This window comes from Sceloporus occidentalis, unplaced genomic scaffold, assembly GCF_023333645.1.
Source record: "Sceloporus occidentalis isolate IW3139 unplaced genomic scaffold, rSceOcc1.0.p SCAF_12, whole genome shotgun sequence".
Lineage (NCBI taxonomy): Eukaryota > Metazoa > Chordata > Lepidosauria > Squamata > Phrynosomatidae > Sceloporus > Sceloporus occidentalis.
This window is the reverse complement of record NW_028316992.1, coordinates 1,808,121-1,826,572: the sequence shown is the minus strand read 5'-3', so window position 1 is coordinate 1,826,572 and position 18,452 is coordinate 1,808,121. Positions and strand designations below refer to the sequence as shown.

At 41.2% G+C, this 18,452-nt stretch overlaps 1 pseudogene; it reads left to right on the top strand.

Annotated features, from left to right (window-relative positions):
- Positions 1–10,748: 10,748 nt before the first annotated feature.
- LOC149305199 (U6 spliceosomal RNA) lies at positions 10,749–10,842 on the top strand (annotated as a pseudogene).
- Positions 10,843–18,452: the final 7,610 nt, after the last annotated feature.

The following is an 18,452-nucleotide window of genomic DNA, read 5'->3' as shown; positions in this document are numbered from 1 at the left end:
TGCCCCAAGGCTAGATTATCAGTGGTGCCACTAGACCAAATGCTCTATCTCTCTTAGCAACTAGGATCCTCATGCTCTTGCTGGCGCCAGATGCACAGACATATTCTCACATACACTCCCTTATACTGTGGAAGTGCTATGCTCCTAGAAAGAAGAGCAATATGCATCACTCTTTCCCCACTCTCCTCAAGAAAGAGTAGCATTTACTGACCAGCTGTGAAGTGAATGAAGCGGGAGGTGGCACTCTGCACTTGTTGTCTCTGAGAGTCTGACCTCATTTCCCCATCTGGGGCAAAGTCAGGGAGATGCCCAGAACTTCTCCTTCCCTCATACCTGAAAGTCACTGCCTCTGTCCCTGAGGAAGGTTCCACTCTGCCCAGCAGGGCTACCAAGTCTGATCTGTGTGTTGTGTGCCTCAAGTCATTTCTGACTTATGGTGACCCTAAGGCCATCATGGGTTTTTCTTGGCAAGATTTGTTTAGAGGAGGTTTGTCATTGCCTTCCCCTGAGGCAGAGAGCATGTGACTTGCTCTTGCTCACCCAGTGGGTTTCATGGCTAAGTAGGAATCGAACCTCCAGAGTCACAGTACTCAAGCTACTACACCATGCAGACTCTAGTCTAATCTGCTGTAGCCCAAAGATGGCCCTCTGATGGGGAGTTTGCACATTTGCATAAAATGAGGGCACACGCTTAGATTTCAGAACTGCTCCAGGCCCCCAAACAGCCCTTCAAACTAATTATGTGCACAGAAGCAATTATGTTGTGTTCATCTGTATGTGGCCTTTTCCTGTATGCAGGTACTTTAAGTGCATGAAGCATAACAAATACAACAATGTCCATGTGATTTTTAAAACAACCAACAGCAACATGCCATTAATTACATGCATAAAACTGTACAGGTAGAGTGCATACACACCTAATAATATTTACTAGGAAGGAAAGAACATTTTTACCATGAAGGAGCTCCAAAGTTCTACAATGGACTACATACGTCAGCACTTAAAATTTAATGTGGACATATAGGTGGCTAGAGAGCAGGCTGCCACACTGACGTTGTTGCTGTCTCAAGCAACAAATGCTGGAAAGCAAGAGTAAAGTGTTGGGGAAGAGAGCTGCTTGCTTTTCCCTGAATTGCCTAGGTGAGGTTGCTTTCAGGTTGTTGTGGAGGATGCTGTTTTGTCACTAGTCTTAAAGAAACAGTCAGTTGCCTATCTAGTTTTATACATGGAATGGCAGGGAGTTCCACCTTCTTCTTTCTCCCTGACAATCCCTCTGAGGTGATTGATAGATGAGATCAATAACTAGATAGGCAGATAGATAGAGACCATGACTTACAGAGATAAAATCCATAGTTAATGTAAATCAGTTACAAATTTCGCCACATGTTGGATCTTGATGGGCTTCCCCACCCCACCCCTAATCAGGATTTGCTGAAGCTGAGAAACTTACTTGCTCAGTCAGTACAGCATGTTTTGTCGTAAGCGTTAACAATATTGTGTGGCTTGCAGAATGACTCAGTGAAATGAAAGGCTTATCACAAGCTGTCTTTTGGCACTGACATACCACCTAAGCCGTGACATGCCTCAGTCAATAAAAACAGAATGTGATATGCCTAACAACTCATTGACAGGCTTGCCTTAAAAATTCCACAGTGCTTCTGTCCTCTGATAAATTGCATACTGAGCTCTCCTCTCATAGATGATAAGTGAAGAATATTAAATATGTTGTCAACATTATGGAGCAGGGGCTGGGCCAACTTAGAGCTAGCAGGGTGGAACGGATAGAGCATTGGACTTGGACAGGTGACTTGCAATCCCACTCAACTTGGTTGCTCACATGACCCTGAGTTTAACTCACTTCACAAGGTTGTTGTGAGAGTAAATGAGTATGTTGTCCTGAGACCCTTGAAGGATCAGGGGGCTAGAACTTTGTTTAATATATTTATTGTGAGCAAAAATCCTCTTCCCTAAGGAAAATAAAAGAATTCAGTGAACCACAAGGCAGTCATGTGGAGATCTTGGAAGGAAAGGGATCATGACCATGACTCTGTGAAATCACTGAAGCAGAGGCAATAAAGTGACAAAGGACACAATCCAGCCGAAGGTAAACATGAAAGATGTGAGAACATTTATGTCAATGGGAAAGGCAATCACATGCTGGAATCTCTCCCATGGAAGCCAAATGAATGTAAGACTTTATAACCTTGGCAGGATCATAAACTAGAAATATAAACTGTGAAGTGGCAGGTACAGATGTAGTAAGTGACTTCCTATTTTATATTACAATGGTCAGGTTTACTCAGAGAATGGAAAAATCATAAGTGCTACATTATTATTCTTTAAATTGCGAGACCACAGGTCCTCGGTGCAACTCATGATAATGTATATATTACTTTCCCCACCAGTATTTCTGTGCAACATATTGGCAGGCAGATTAAACCTTGAGACAGTAACCTCCAGCCCCTGGGTTTAATCTGGTATACCAAAAAGTCCTGAGGATACCTTTTCCACATTTCCAAAGCATGGGCGAAATTCTCTCATTGACTTTCCAATTGGAAGGGTAAGCAGCAGATGAGAGAATCCCAGTGTTATCTCAGGTCCCTATCACACTACACAATTATAGTACTTTGATTGGACTTTATCATGGCTTCATCCTGTGGACTCCTGTGATTTGTAGTCTTGTGAAGCATTATTCTGGCTGAGAATTCTAAATATCTCTATTTAAGGCGCGGAACAGACCGCCCAAAAAGGGCGGCCTGCCGGTGGCCTAATTCCCTCCAGAGGAAAAAGAACCCAGAAAAAAAACAGATTCTTTTAGTGCCTCAGAGTGGATGTTGCTGCACTCACAACATAAGCGATGTGCGGCGATGTGCAGATGCCATGCGACACATCACAATGGTGGCACCCATGTACATGGGACACCACCATGCTAGGGTTAGGGACCGTGTGGTTGCCACACAGTCCCTAACCCTAAAATCAGTGCCAGCACGGTGCAAAAGGGCGGTCTGTACCACACCTGAGTTGCAAATTTGAGGAGGCCATGAGATCAAATCAAGGCAGTCAAAGTGTCATTGTGCTATAACTGTGTAATGTAAAGAGGATTAATGTGATGTACCAGTGGGATATCTAGTTGCTTCATTCCCATTGGGGAACTGAGTCCACTGGGACCTGCAAGATTCATCTCACCCTTCTTCCCTCCTGCCTGCTCAGTTAACTTAGTATGAAGAACATCTGCATTTTGTGTGTGGATTGCAACATAAACTGGGGACAAAGGCAAAAAGTGGAAGAAGAAACGGGGATGGGGGGGTGACCAGATGACCCAGGAAAGCACAATGCTTCCCTGGCCTGAGTTCCAACCCAGATTAGCCCTCGGGCTGATGTGGGGACTTGCAGATGATTATATATCCACCCATCCCTGCACCACAGACACACTACTGCTGTGTACCCCTCACCTTACTCCTCCATTGTGGCTAGAGAGAAGCCCTCCTCATCACCACCAGTGATGCCAAAACAGGGTGCCTGGTCATATGGCTAAGAGGTGGCAATGAGTGAGGGGCTTCTCACTAGCCAGAATGGAAAAGTAAGGTAAGGGATATGTGGGCTGCTTGACCCTTTTCCCTGGGATCAGATCAGATCAGCCAGATCTATGTATTGTCTGCCAGGATCTGGCCTGATTCTGAACCCAGGGTTTTGGCCTGTGTCATCCAAACAAGATGACATGAGGCTGGGTGGAATACAGGCATTTTGCCTGTGTGGAAAGCCCCTGGGACATTTTATAAACAGCTGAAAAAGTGGGATGACAGAGAATTAATCTAGACTCTCCTGGCTAAATCAGGATACTTGGAGGTTATACAGTTTGAAGCAGTGAAGTAGGACAGGTGGAAGAAGGGGGGGAGTGCTCACCCCCAAATCCTTATAAGCTTATACAATTATGAAATACATCAATACTGTATGGTATATAGGGATATATCCACATGGGAATTGAACTTATGATGTTGACATTATTAATACAACCAAAATCAAGAATACTAACATTTTATATCTTCAGGATCTCCTTTAAGAGAGCTGAAAATGTCTGAAACTCCAGTTACAGAATAACAATGAAGGACATGAGCCAGTCACAAATAGTGTCAGATGAAATTATCTAATTGCCGTTAAAGTTCTAAAAAATGGATAAATGCTTTGTCACATTTTCTTCTATAATAGTAGGTCGCTAAACCCTGGCAGTCTATCACTCAGTCAGAAGTCTTCTAAAGATACATAGTGTAGAATCTGCACAGTCAGCAACACTGAGAAATCAACTTTAGGAACTTTTCCTCCCAATCAATACCATTCATTCACAAAATATTTAAATCTATAGTAGTACAAAAGTGCTGCATATTCATTGCATCATTATGCAGCGATAACTCCCTGTCATGAATGGTTTCAGCTCTGAATTGCCAACCGAATGCAATGAATGTTCCTAATAAGGAAATCTATTTCCAGATCTGGCAAAAAAAGAAGGGGGAAAAGATGCATCATCATCATCCAGCATGTTGTAGAATCTAGGCATTACAGAAGAAGACATTTGGTAATGTTGCACTTTCAAGAACTGTTCAAATATTTGAAAACACTTTAAAAGCATTCACTCTGCTAGCTGTTCTCTTTTCAGTACTTCCGTCTGATTGATCTTTATCTTCGTTTACTTAAATCCTCTGTTATTACACACTGTGATTCAGAGTCCTCCTTCATCATTTTCTGGCTTTTAGATGATGCTTTCCCTTTCTCAGCTAGTAATCTGAGTTCCTAGCAGCTGGGCAGTAGTGTTTAAACAAGAGCTGGATGGGCAGTCAGCAGTGGCCCCTTTGCTTGTGACCTCATTTGCAACTTGCAAGTGCCTCCTTCACTTGGATGAGGATATTGCAGAAGCATTGTCAATGTGTAATTGAATTGACTGGCATCCTATGCAAGCTCTAGCCCTATTTGTTTAGTTACAAAGCATGAGGAATTGACACATAAAGAGAGGATCATATTATCATTCCTACCCGTTCTGTCTCTGGTCCCACCTCTCTCCTCACATGGAAAATGATGGGCTTCCCCATCCCACCCCTAATCAAATAAATAATGAACAAATAAAAACCAATTAAAACAAAACAAAACATTTAAAACGTATTAAAATTCTCTTTTAAACATTTCTAAAAGAAGTCTGAAGACACTCCTATAATCTAGTTTTGAAACAGTTAAAACAGCAATTTCAAAAACTGAATGCCATGTGGAACAGCACTGTTTTCGCTGCCCACCAAAAGCTTAAAAGAGATGGGGAAGCCTAACTTTCTTAGGTAAGGAGTTCCACAGTTGAGAAAGCCCTGTTGTGTGTACTCACCAATTTAATTTCACTAGATGTTGGGACACAGAAGAGGGTCTCCTCTGAAGATTTCAAATTCTGGCAGGCTCATATGGAAGGAGGTGATCTCTGGGATATCTTGGCCCAAAATCATTTAGGACTTTTTAGGTTATCACCAGTACTTTTAATAGTGTTCAGAAGCCCGTGCAGTTCTTCTACAAGTGGTGTTATATGGGCTCTAAAATGTACACCAGACACTAGTCCGCTTGCTGCATTTTGCACTAGCTGTAGCTTCTGAACACTTTTGCAGGGCAGAGTGCATTACAATATTCTAATTGAGAGGTAACTAAGGCATTAACCACTCTGTCCAAATCTTCCTTCTCCAAGAAAGGGTGCAGCTGGTGCAACAGTCAAAACTGGGCAGAGGCACTCCTGGACATCACACCAACCTGGCTTTCCTGCAGCTGCATTGGGTATAAGAGCAGCTCCAAGCTATGAACCTGACCTGATCAGAGGGAGAACAATCCCATGCAGAAAAGTTTACTATCACAATCCTAGGTTCATTTCCCTACTGATCAGCAGCACTTCTGTCTTGTCTGAATTAAGCCCCAGTCTGTTCACCCACATCTAGTCCTTTACTGCATCCAGACAATGATTCAGTACTACTACAACCGCAGTTGTAAAGATGAAATAGAGCTGGGTATCATCAGCATACTGATGATACCCATGCCCAAAGCTCCAGATGATCTTTCCCAGTGGCTTCAAGTAGATGTTAAAAATTATAGGGGACACCATTGATCCTGTGGAAACCCATAGGCTAAGGGCCAAAATGGCTGAACAAGAGTCCCCCAGCACCATCCTCTGGGAATATTCAGCCAACATAGTCCAGAACCACTGTAGGACAATGCCCCCAAATCCCATATCAGCCAAACACCCAGAAAGTTACCATGGTCAATGGCATCAAATGCCACTGAAAAATCCAGGAGGACCAAATGGGACTCTCTACCCTGGGGAATGGGTCCAGGTAATCCAGATCAGATAATGGGTCTTGGTAATCTGTTTCAACCAAAGAAGCCTAGAGTTGTGTTGCCAACATTTACTCTAGGATCTTACTTAGAATGGGAAGGTTAGAGACTGGCCGAAGAGGTGGGATCCAATGAAGATTTTTTCAACAAAGATCTAATAATTGCTTCTTTTAGGAAGGTTGGAACACTGGGTTTCAAAGAAACATATACAGCATTCACCACTCAATTGGGTAGTCCTTCTCTGGCAGCATTAATTAGCTAGGATGGACATGGGTCTAACAGACAAGTGGTTGGACTCACCACTCCAAGCATCTTGTTCATATCATGATGTTGAACCAACTGAAACTCATTAATCAAAAACAGACTAGTATATCTGCAGTTGCCTCTCCAGAGTCTACCTTCAATATGGAGTCCAAGTCAGAATGAATCTGAGCAATTTTCTCCACAAAGTATTTAGCAAATTCATCACACTGCTTTTCTGAGGGCTACTCATCAGCAGTCTGTGGTCTAGGATGTAATAGCCCTTGAACTGATGTGCTGGATGAGACTGAGGTGATATAATAGAGGCAGCAAAGAATTCATTGTTTACTGACCTCACTGCTGCAAAGTGGATTCCAAAATGGGCCTTTACCCATGCTCAGTTGAATTCATGCTGTCTTTTCTCTCCATCACTCCATTCATCTACCCAAGTAGATGAATGTGAAGTACCCTAGTGAAGTATCATTGCCCTAAGCTCCTCAGAAAACCAAGGAGACCATCCTCTGCACCCAGGTAAAGGATGCTTGGGAGCAACTGTCAATTGCCCATGTCATCTCCCTATTTTATAGATCAACCAAGGCATCAACACAATCAACAACTCTAGCAGCTGGAAAATCCCAGAGCATTCAGTAATACTTCTGGATCCATGAGTTTCTGGGGGCAGACCATTTGAATGGGCACACCACCTCTGTAGAGTTTAGGAGTCCCAGAAAATCAAAATGCTATGGGTATTGGGTATTTTATTGTATTCTGTATTGTATTTATTCTTACTGAAAGCCACCTCAATCCAACCGGAGAGGTGGGTTATAAATAAAACATCATCATCATCATCATCATCATCATCATCATCATCATCATCATCATCATCATCTTACTAGATAGTGATCTGCCCATGACAACTGTTTTTTCCCCCCAAACCCTTTACCCCAAGATTACCACTATCCTGACCAGCAAAACAGAAATCAAGAGTGTGGCCTCCTATATGTGTAGGGCCAGATATTAAATGAGACAGACCCATGACAGACCCATTTCATGGTTGTCATGAAAGCCATGAAATCCTGAACTGGCTTTGATAAGGGTGCCTAAGCATGGATGTTCAAATCTCCTAGTACAATACTAGTAGTAGTAATAATAATAATAATAATAATAATGATGATGATGATGATGATGATAATAATAATAATTTATATTTTCGCGCCTCTCCCAGATGGATCGAAGCAGGTTCCTAGTATAAAATACAATACAAAATGAAATACAAGTCAATAAAATACATAAAAAATGCCAATTAAAAACAGGCAGAGTATCACAAGCGACAGTGAAGCAAGGATGTACTCATTCTATTCAAGAAGGTGGAACTGTGTTTTACATGAGATTGGGTGGATATGCTCACCAGAAGATCTCCGTCTTAACTGCCCTCCTGAAAGTTTCCAGGGAGGTAGTAAGACAGATCTCCTCCGGGATACTATTCCACAATCTTGGAGCAGCTATAGTAAAAGCTCTTTGGGAAGTTGAGATAAATTTAGTTGTTGTTAATTCCAGCAGATTCTTCCCTGTTGTTCTAAGAGTGCGGAGTGGATTGTATAGGGAGATGTGTTCCCATAAGTAACTCAGGCCCAAGTCATGTAGAGCTTTAAAGCTGATAACCAACACCTTGTATTGTGCCCAGAAGCAAATTGGGAGCCAGCGAAGGTCTTTTAAAATTGGTGTTATGTGGTCAAACCATGAAGAACAGGTGACCAGTCTGGCTGCCATATTTTGCACTAATTGAAGCTTCTGAACTTGGTACAAGGGTAACGCTTTACAGGAATCAAGACGAGAGATTACCAGAGCATGTACCACAGCTTCAAGGTCCTTTTGGTCCAGGTAGGGACGCAGTTGGCATATCAACCAAAGTTGGTGCCAAGCACTTCTGGCCATTGCATCTACTTGAGATGACAACTGTAGAGACGGATCCAAAAGTACTCCCAAGCTGTGAGCTTTGTCCTTCAGGGGAAGTGTGACCCCATCCAGGACAGGCTAATAAATTTCCATCCCCAGACCTGAGGTGCCTATTGCAAGTACCTCTGTTTTCTCTGAATTCAGTCTGAGTTTGTTTTCCCTCATCCAGCCCATTACCGACTCAAGGCAGGCATTCAGAGAGATGCCATCCTTAGTCACTGTAACAGTTGGAGTGTGAGGGAGATGAACAACACCTTTGAGACCACCTCCAACAGTTCAGGCAGGGAGACAGTTGGGTAGTGGGGTAAACAGTACACCAACAGGATCCCCATTGTTTGTCATTGCCTAATTGCCAGGTAAATATGTTCAAACCTTGGAGATTGTTGAACAGTGTATTTCAATAAGGGAATGGGCTCCTAACAGATCACCTTCCTCCCACCCATCAGATCTTGCCTGTTGCTGCACCTGGAAATCTGGTGGGTATAAGTGGGTTGAATTGACACCCTCCTCTTTAGTTAGCCAGGTTTAATGAGATTATCACATTGTATTTAAAGTGACTTATCCCCGATAGGATACAGTTATGTTTAATTTTAAAACCAGTTGTTATTGCACACAGCTCTGCTTATCCAGAGGCTTTTCAAAAACAGGAACTTGCCATTTTTGAAAAGCTGCTGGATAAGCACAGCTGGTATCCAGGCTGCATAAGGGTTGCACAAACAATCATAGGCAAGTACACAAGTCAGTTTAGCCTGAAACATTCAAAATACTTAGCCAAAGCTAAGGGATTCTATTCAATAGATGCTCCACTTTCTTATTTAGAGAACATGTTCTGGCAAAAAGCTCCCCAAGGGCAATGTATAGTAGCTTGTCTTGCTCCACTGACCACTATGCTTGGATTCAGTGGGCAAAGCAGGCCACCATTACGGTCCAGGCTGAGAGCCAAGCAGCTTGTGCCTCTGCCAAGATACATGCCTTAGAAATACCTGCAGTGGGGAGGAGCCAAGCACAGACTCAGGAACTCATGTGTCTGCAATTTCAGCTTCCTCCACAGCATCCAAGTGCTTCTGGCAAGATGCCTGCAAGGGGTGGGGGAACAAAAACACAGTTTCATTATAAACTGTTTACTTGTTTGTCTGTTTGAGATCCCAGGGCGAGGAATGGTTCTCCCAAACTTTTTGAAAGAATGGGATTTTCCCATTCTTTGCAAGGTGTGGAAGAAGTTCAGATTGGGTATGGGACTCAGTCATCACAGATGCCATGATTAGGTATGGGATGCCTCCTACTTGGGCATGAAGGTGTGCAATAAAATCTGTGTTTAAAAGTTTTCATCCCGTGTCTAGCTCGGGAGGAAAGGATGGGAAAGGACAGTGTGATAAACTCTACTGTATCATTGAGATAACTTAAGCTGCATCCACACTGAAGTTTGCCACCACTTTAACTGCCATCGCTCAATGCTATGAGATTCTGGGAATTATACTTTGTTTTGGCACAGAGTTATCTGACAGAGAAGGCTAAATGTCTCCCAAAACTACAGTTCCCAGAATTCCATAACATTGAGCATTTACAGTGGTGTTAAACAGGATTATTTCTTGAGTGCAGATGCAGCCTCCAAAATATTTTCACAGTTTGATAATTCTCAGATCAAATACAGCAACACTTTGTACAGGAGGCCATCTTTAAAAATAGCCCAGAAACTCTTAGTCCTAAATAGAGCATGAGGATTGGCAACAGAACTGTGCATTACTATATTATTATGCCTGTGCATTCCAGAGCTTGGAGAAGTAATCTTTTTAGACTACTACTTCCAGAATGTATGTATGCTTTTATCTGTTTATTTGATTTGATTTGTATCATGCTTTCTCCCTAGAAGTAGAATCTTGGGATGTCTTGGGAAATCTGGAAGTTGGGAAAAAGTGATCATTCTGAGATTAGGTGGCTTGTTGTCTGCACTAGTTTTCAGTCTGTTTTTAGACTCAAGCCTAGTCTGCACTGCAAAAATAATACAATTTGCCATGGCTAAATGCTATGTAATCCTGGGATTTGCAGTTTTGTGAGAGATTTAGCCTTCTCTGTCAGAGAACTTTTTACTATGTATACCAATATCCTCCAATATTGTCCTCTAACAGTATCATCCAACATATAAATCATATTCAGAAGATTGGGTTCAAGTTCCATTGGGTATCTAATGCTTGATATTTATACCTGTTTTACACATTTAGCACATATACTAAAACTGGAACAATACAGAGAGGATTAGCATGGCCCCTGTGCAAAGAAATCCCAGGATTCCATAGCTTTGTGCCATGGCAGCTAAAGTGGTGTACATTACTTCTATGGAACAAGTTAGACTTCAGTTCAAAGTGTAGATTTTAACTCCTGGTGCCTCACGTTCTCAAGCTGTATCAATATGGACCATCAGATGTTTGGAAACCTCTTACTGGGTGCCCCCTCGCAACTAAGTAAGACACATACCCAAGTTTATTTTGATAGCATCACAGTTTGTGGTATGTTCTCCACAGATGAATTCACCTATTTTCTTCATTTTTGGCTGCCAGGTTAACAACGTTTTGCTTCCCCATTCCTCTTCTGCCTCCTCCTCCTCTTCTAGTTGTATCCTGCTTTCCCCTCAAAATTGAGATTCAAAGCAGCTCATAATTTAAAAGAACAATACAATTAAAACATACCAAAAGTGAGCATTAAAACAGAATTAAGCTATTATAGTATTAAAACACATCACACAGAAATGTGTAACAAAAGAATAACATGCAATTTTATAAAAGATAAAAGCTCTTTTAAACAGTACCATTAAAACTAGCACCCCCTAGCCTATTCTTTAACCTGCAGATGGAAGGAGAACAAGGAGGGAGCCATTCTGGCTTTCCTAGAAAGGAAGTCTAGGGGCAGCTACCAAGAAGGCCCTCTCTTGCGTCCCCACCAATTGTGGTTGTGATGGTGGTGGGACTGAGAAGGGCCTCTTCTGATGAGCTTTACTGAAGTTGCCACTCTTCAAAGGCATCCCCAAGTAGAATGCAAATGGGATTTAACCAAGACATGTACCACCATGGCCAGATCAGGCATCTCAAGGATCGTCATAGTTGGTGTACAAGCTTTAAATGTGGGGATATTTTTTTAAATTGTTGATGTTGTTTCATAATCTATAAATTGTGTGACATTTTAATGGGTTAAAATTTGTGGTTTTTCAGGTATTGACACTGCTATGAGTTTTATTATACTGTACGCCCATGCCATATGTGGGTGCACCATATACGGCTTCAAGCTTATGCTGAAGCTGTGCAACAATAAAGCATATGGTACGCACACCGCCACAAGCACGTGCCCCATTGTTTTTAAGCGGTGCGAGCATACACAGAATTCCCCTTATATGTGGGGATTCAAAATGGATCACCTACGTAAGGGAAGTGCCCACTGTATCATTTTATCATTTACCACTGGATTTTGGAAAACATTTGTGTGCCATCTTTATTATCTAACTTGGGGTTACAACCTCTGAGTCCTTTTATGAAATAAAATGGAAGACAATGCCAGTTTTTCCTATTAAGCTCTCAGAATGTCACTGTACTGAAAAAAATCTAAGAAGCACTCATCCAGAAGGTTAATTTGATCAAGGTAGAGTAGGATACAGATGTAGATTATGCTGCAGATACATCTATAGCACACACTTATACCACACACATGCATACTGTGGGGTTATTAATGATGTGATCTAAAATCATCCCCATTTTCCAGAGTGTGCAGAGACAAGCAAGAAGCATAAAAGCTGCCAAGTAGAGCAGGTGGAAAATCAAGTGTGAAATTGGCAATTTTTTGAGTCACACACTAAGAATTGGGCTTTATTGTTAGACATGAAATGACAGGAATGAAGGTGTGGAGGTTATGCTCTTCATGCAATGACTATTTATCATGTCTGGATAAGAGGGTTAAGCTGGCTTTGTAAAGTGTTCAGGAGATTATGATTTAATTGACAAGAGACAAGATGTGACAAAGCAATGGGTTCTTGGTTAGGGCAGTGGTTCAAAAAGTATAGGCACAATCAAATACTGTTTCTCTTATGTTTGATGGAACATTAATCAGGAAACTCATAAAGAAGGGTAACAGGAAATGAACAACATCATTTCCCCCCCTACATTTAAAAACAGATGAAGTGGAGTCAGCCATCTAGGTCAGTAATGTCACCAGCAACCAACAAAGCACACACAAGAGTTGTTGGGTTACAACTCCCATCAATAGCCATCTTGATAGAGAGTTATCATATAACATATCTGAAGGGCTGTTATCATATCTCAAGCAATGATCCATATTTGCTATCCAGTTCTTTATCCATAACGCCCAGAAGAAACATTTCTGGTAACAGTACAAAATTTACCTTTTCAATGTTTTGCATTAACATACAAATCTTACATTTGTAAGTGTAAGATTTCTTACAAGTCCACCCCTTATCTTGAATCTCCAACATTGATTTGAAACATTCTGGATGTAAACTTTATTACTAACTTGCATACATTTTTTAAATATATACATTTCTAGGCTTGTATATTTCCACATTTATAAACAGGGTTATGCACATTTTTTTAACAACACAATCCTTGAAATTCCAAGGTACATTTCATCCCATTGTCAATTTCACAAGGTATAAAACTGATATGTGGCAGTGTCCGTACTGCAGAAATAATCTACTACTTTGGCTCCACTTTAACTTCCATGGCTCAATGCTATGGAATTGTGGGATCTATAGTTTGTTGTTACACCAGAGCTCTCTGATAGAGAAGGCTAAATATCTCACAAAAGTACAACTCCCAGAATTCCATGTCATTGATCCATGACCGTTGAAGTGGTGTCAATAAAGTGTAAATGCAGCCTTTATCTACATCTCCCTTTAAACAACAAATTTCATTTTGATCCCTAGCCATGGGGTGGGCCCATGGAAAACTACTCCCCTGAGCTTCAAAGGAATAATAATAATAACCATATTTATTTGTATCCTGCCTCTCCCTGTATTGGAGAATAATAATTCTTACCCACATATCCCCTTTGAATCAAGGTTGTTCCCTATGGTCAACAACAAATTAAATACATAGCATCAGTTAAAAGAGCATATCAAATGAATACTGTATATACTCATATATAAGTCTAGAAATTTTAGTTAAAAAATTGATCCCAAAAAACTAGGTCAACTTATCCATGGCTTAGTGTACCTTAACTCTTATAAAAAAGGAACCATCCCCTTCTTTGGGTGATGTGTCGAAAGTCCACTCCAGGAGAACCTAAATGAAGAATCGAACCCATCCAATCTTTCCCTTACAGTGCTCCTTCTGACCTTTTGGAATGTCTGGGTGGGAAAACAGCAGTGTGCTTTGGCATCATTTTCCTTTCCTTCATCCTTTATATCCTTTGTTATGTGTCCCTAAGTTTTACCATTGACTTATATACGGATTATATCCAAATCCATAAATGTTTTTTTCCCAAACCTGCCCTCAATTTATACATGAGGTCGACTTACAATTGAGTATATATGGTACATACTAAAATCAATCAATAAACACTTCAAAATTCACAATGTAAAAAAAAATCTGGATAGGCTTGGAAGAAGAGACTGTTCTTTACTGTTGTTTTAAATGCAGACAGGCTATCCAGCTGAAGATCTCTGGCAGGTCAATCTGGGGGCAGCGCAAACAAAATGTAATAGTCTAGGTAGCAATTGTCAGCCTAGTTTTGGCTGACTGAAGTATATGTCCTCCAGAGGACCTGAGTGCATGAGGTGGATTATATGGGAGAAAGTGATAAGATCATCATCATCATCATCATCATCATCATCATCATCATCATCATCAATATTATTAATTTATTTATATTCTTTCTATTTCTCAAAATTGGGACTCAAGGCACTGTACCATCTAAAAAGTACAATATGACTAAAAACATACAAAATGTGAACATTAGAATGAAATTAAACTAATCCCGATATTTAAAAAGTTCAGAACTATATATAATAAAATCCAATTAAAAAGACAAAAACTATTAAAAACAGTGGAGTGTAAAATAATGCAGCACTCTCAGCCCATTCTTTAAAAACACTTCATGTATTAAAAGTCCAATGAAATAAAAAGGGTTTTTCCTGCCAGTGGAAGGACAACTAGTGGGGGGGGGGGGGGGGGGAATCTCAGAGTCTAGGGGCAGCCACTGAGTGGTCCTATATCATGCTCCACCAACCATGCTAGTGAAGATGATGGGACTGAGAGAAGGACCTTTCTTAATGATCTCAGGGCATGGGCAGGCTTATATAGGGAGATATGCTCTGCCAGATAGTCTAGACCCAAATCATACAGGGCTTTAAATTCATGGCCAGCCCTTTGAATTGTGCCTGGAAACAAACTGGTGGCCAGTAGAGCAGTTTTAATAGGGGAGCAGTATGATAATTTGCCTCGTGTAACTCTGGTTGCAGTGTTTTGTATTAGCTGAACACTCTTCAAAGGCAGCCCAATACAGAGCTCATTAGAGTAGTCCAAATGAGAAGTAACTAAAGCTTGTGGTACTGTGTCCAGATCCAGTTTCTCAAGGAACTGGTACAGTTGGCTTGCAAACTTTAAATGTGCAAAAGCGCACTTGGCCACTGCAGAAACCTGGGCATCCAGGTTCAAAGCTGAGTCCAGCAGTACACCCAAGCTGCAAATTTTGACTTCAAGGTGAATATAACACCCTCTAAGGAGATTATCACATTACTTTTGCTCTGGCATAGGTGTGGGATGTAACTTTAAGAAGGCAGATCTTACAACATTCGCCCTGTTGCTGTGCAGCAGACAACCCATTTGCAACCTGGGCTTCTGCTGCAGCTCTTCAAGAATGGGAAAATCCCATTCATGAAAAAATGCAAGAGTAGGCTGGGTTTCAAATGGGATGCATGCTACCAGGCAATGGGTGAATTTGATAAGATCTGCCTTCTTAAAGTTACATCCTACATCTATGCCGGGAGCAAAGATAACACAACAATCTCCTAGCTAAATCTCTGTTTCCTGATCTTCATTTAAACTGAATATGAAAACTTCTGTCTTTTCTGCATTATGGAGTTTATCACATGAGTTTTTATCCTGTCGTTTTCCCAACAGGATAAACGTGCATTTAACTTTAAAGATGGGTCTTACCATATTCGTCCATTTGCAGCCAATATGTAACCCATCCTTGTCCTGGGGCTTTTCAAGCATGGGATTTTCCTGTGCTTGAAAAATTGCAGGCTAAACCCAGATTACAGACGGGCTGCAGACAGGCTGCAGATGGGTGAATGCAGTAAGACCTGTCTTTATAGCTAAATGAATGTTTATCCTGTCAGGGAAATGATGGGATAAAAGACCGTGTGATAATTTCCTAAATTTAAATTCAGTCCATTAATGATGATATCCACTGGTTTAGAACTGAGCTGGGTGCCATCTACATACTGATGGAACTACACTCCAAAACTCCAGATGATTTCTCCCAGCAGTATTGAATCACATGGGGGACAAAATAGAGCCCTGACAGACCACACAGACCAAGGGCCAGGAGCCCCCCCCCCCCCCCCCAGTACCACTTTCTTGATTTTCTCATCCAGGAAGGTACAGAGTACTGTAAGACAGTGCCTCCAAATTCCATCTCAGATAGGTAGCACAGAAGGATACCATGGTTAATGATATCAAAAGCTGCTTAGGGGTCCAGTAGAACCAACAGGGTCTTACTCTCTCTTTCCAGTTCCTGGCATAGGTCATCCACCAAGGTGACCAAAGCTGTCTCTATTCCATAACAAGGCCTTAAACCAGATTGAAATCAATCTAGATACTCTGTTTCACCCAGGAATCCCATCACATGCTGCAATGCCTGCCCCAAAATGACAAGTTACACACTAGCTGATAATTATCCTTTATAGAGGGATTCAGAGATGGCTTTTTCAACAAAGGCCATGGAAATGCAGTACCTCCTTTAGGCAAGCTGCAACTCTGTCTTGCTTCTGTAAGGAGGCATTCACTACTTCCTTCACCCACCCACTCAGCCAATCCTCCTCTGGCCTGTTTAATGAACTGGGGGTGTATCCACACTGTAGAATTTAAACAGTTTGACACCATGTTAACTGATATGACTCTGTTTTACAGAGTTTGGTAGGACACCAGAGCTCTCTGAGAGACCACGCTGAATACTTAATCAAACTATAAATCCCAGAACTTTGTAAAATAGAGTAAAGTGGTGCCACAAATGGTAGCTCTCATCTGTCATAGGTAATTTGGACCTATGGTCAGTCCTAGATTTGCCAGTAACCAATCTGGCTGCCATGTTTTTGAACTATTGAAGTTTCCAAACTTGGTTCAGAGGTAGACTCATACAGTACATTGCAGAAGTCCAGGCTTGAGTTTACCAATGTGTGAACTAGTGTTTTGAGATCCTCAAGTTTTAGGAAGGGGAGAGCTGGTGTAACAGTGGAAGCTGAAAGTAAGCAGTCCTGGCATCTTTAAAACTGTTAGGTATTCATGTCTCGTAGTGACTGGTTGAATCAAAGCTCCCTTTTTTGCATACTGTAGCAGGGGAAGCATGGTTTTTGCTGCCCCATTATTCAAACAAGTATTTCTGAATATCAAAGGAAAGGAATGGCTGCTTCTGGAATGGAGGTGATTATCGGGGAAAGTTGGATAATTTATAAGAGCACTTTTCTGCAATCCAGTGTTATAGTTTTAACCCTCAGCTCTCAGCATAACAATGAAAATGGCATTACAGCTGACTTGCACATTCTGCAGTGGATCCGTTGTTGTTGTTGTTATTGCAGCAATCAATTGACATAGTGTAACTGATATTAACCTACAAGACAGATTTTACTTTTTGAAAATGCTGCTTTGCTCCCTGCGAAGTAATGATTTTTGTGCCCCTCACTCAGAAAGCAAGAACTGTGGGATTTGTGAAATGTTGCAAATATGATTGATTTTTAAAATTTCTTTGATGAGAGAACTCTGCATCCTGGTGGAACTGAAAAATTGTTGGTTTACCTTACCAGCATGTTTTACCTTGCTACCATTTTGAGATCCTCCAGTTCTAGCAAGGGGCAGAGCTGGTGTAACAGTGGAAGCTGAAACCTCAAGGTCTAGTAAATTCCTTACCTGCCTGGAAGACAAATTTCATTGTCCAAAAGATGGAAGCGGCAACAAGGGATCAGCTATTTTAGACCTGCTTCTAACCAACAGGGACAACCTGGTCAATGGGGTGCAAGTGGTGGAATCCTTAGGTGGGAGTGATCATATTCTCCTGGAGTATGTTATACAGTGGAAAGGGAAAGGCAAGCATAGTCAGACATGTATTCTAGACTTTAGGAGAACTGATTTTAGTAAACTTAGGGAAATACTGGGGGTGACAAGTGCAAGTGCTTTGTTACTGAGATGATGTATTTCTGTATGTGCTATCTCCTAATAAATGGAATTTTCTGTGCACTTTCTCTTAATCTAAATGTTTTGGTGCACATGTTTTGGCCTGAGCACTGGATTGCAAGTTCTTGAAAAGTGCAGATCCAGCAGACCTAAATTTGCTAGGATTGTATAAAACTTTTGACCTGGGTATTTCTGCCCTCCCTCCACATCCCTAAATAAGCTTTCTATTTAGAAGGAGAGGGAATGTGGAAAGAATATGGATGGGGTGAGTTGTTTTTCCCATGCCCTACTGTCCCATGAAAAGAACCAACATTTGAAAGCTTAAAGTCAAAACAGGTTCAGCCAGTTTAAGTTTTTAAAAATATATTCTTCCATGGCTTTAAAAGAAAACAGAATGCATTCAGAAATGCAGATAGAGTAAATATCCAGGTATTTACTCAAAAAATACCTTGGAAAGGATTACTCATCCTCTGATTTCCCTAAGTAACAATATTAAGCCAGAAAAAGGAGAAAAAA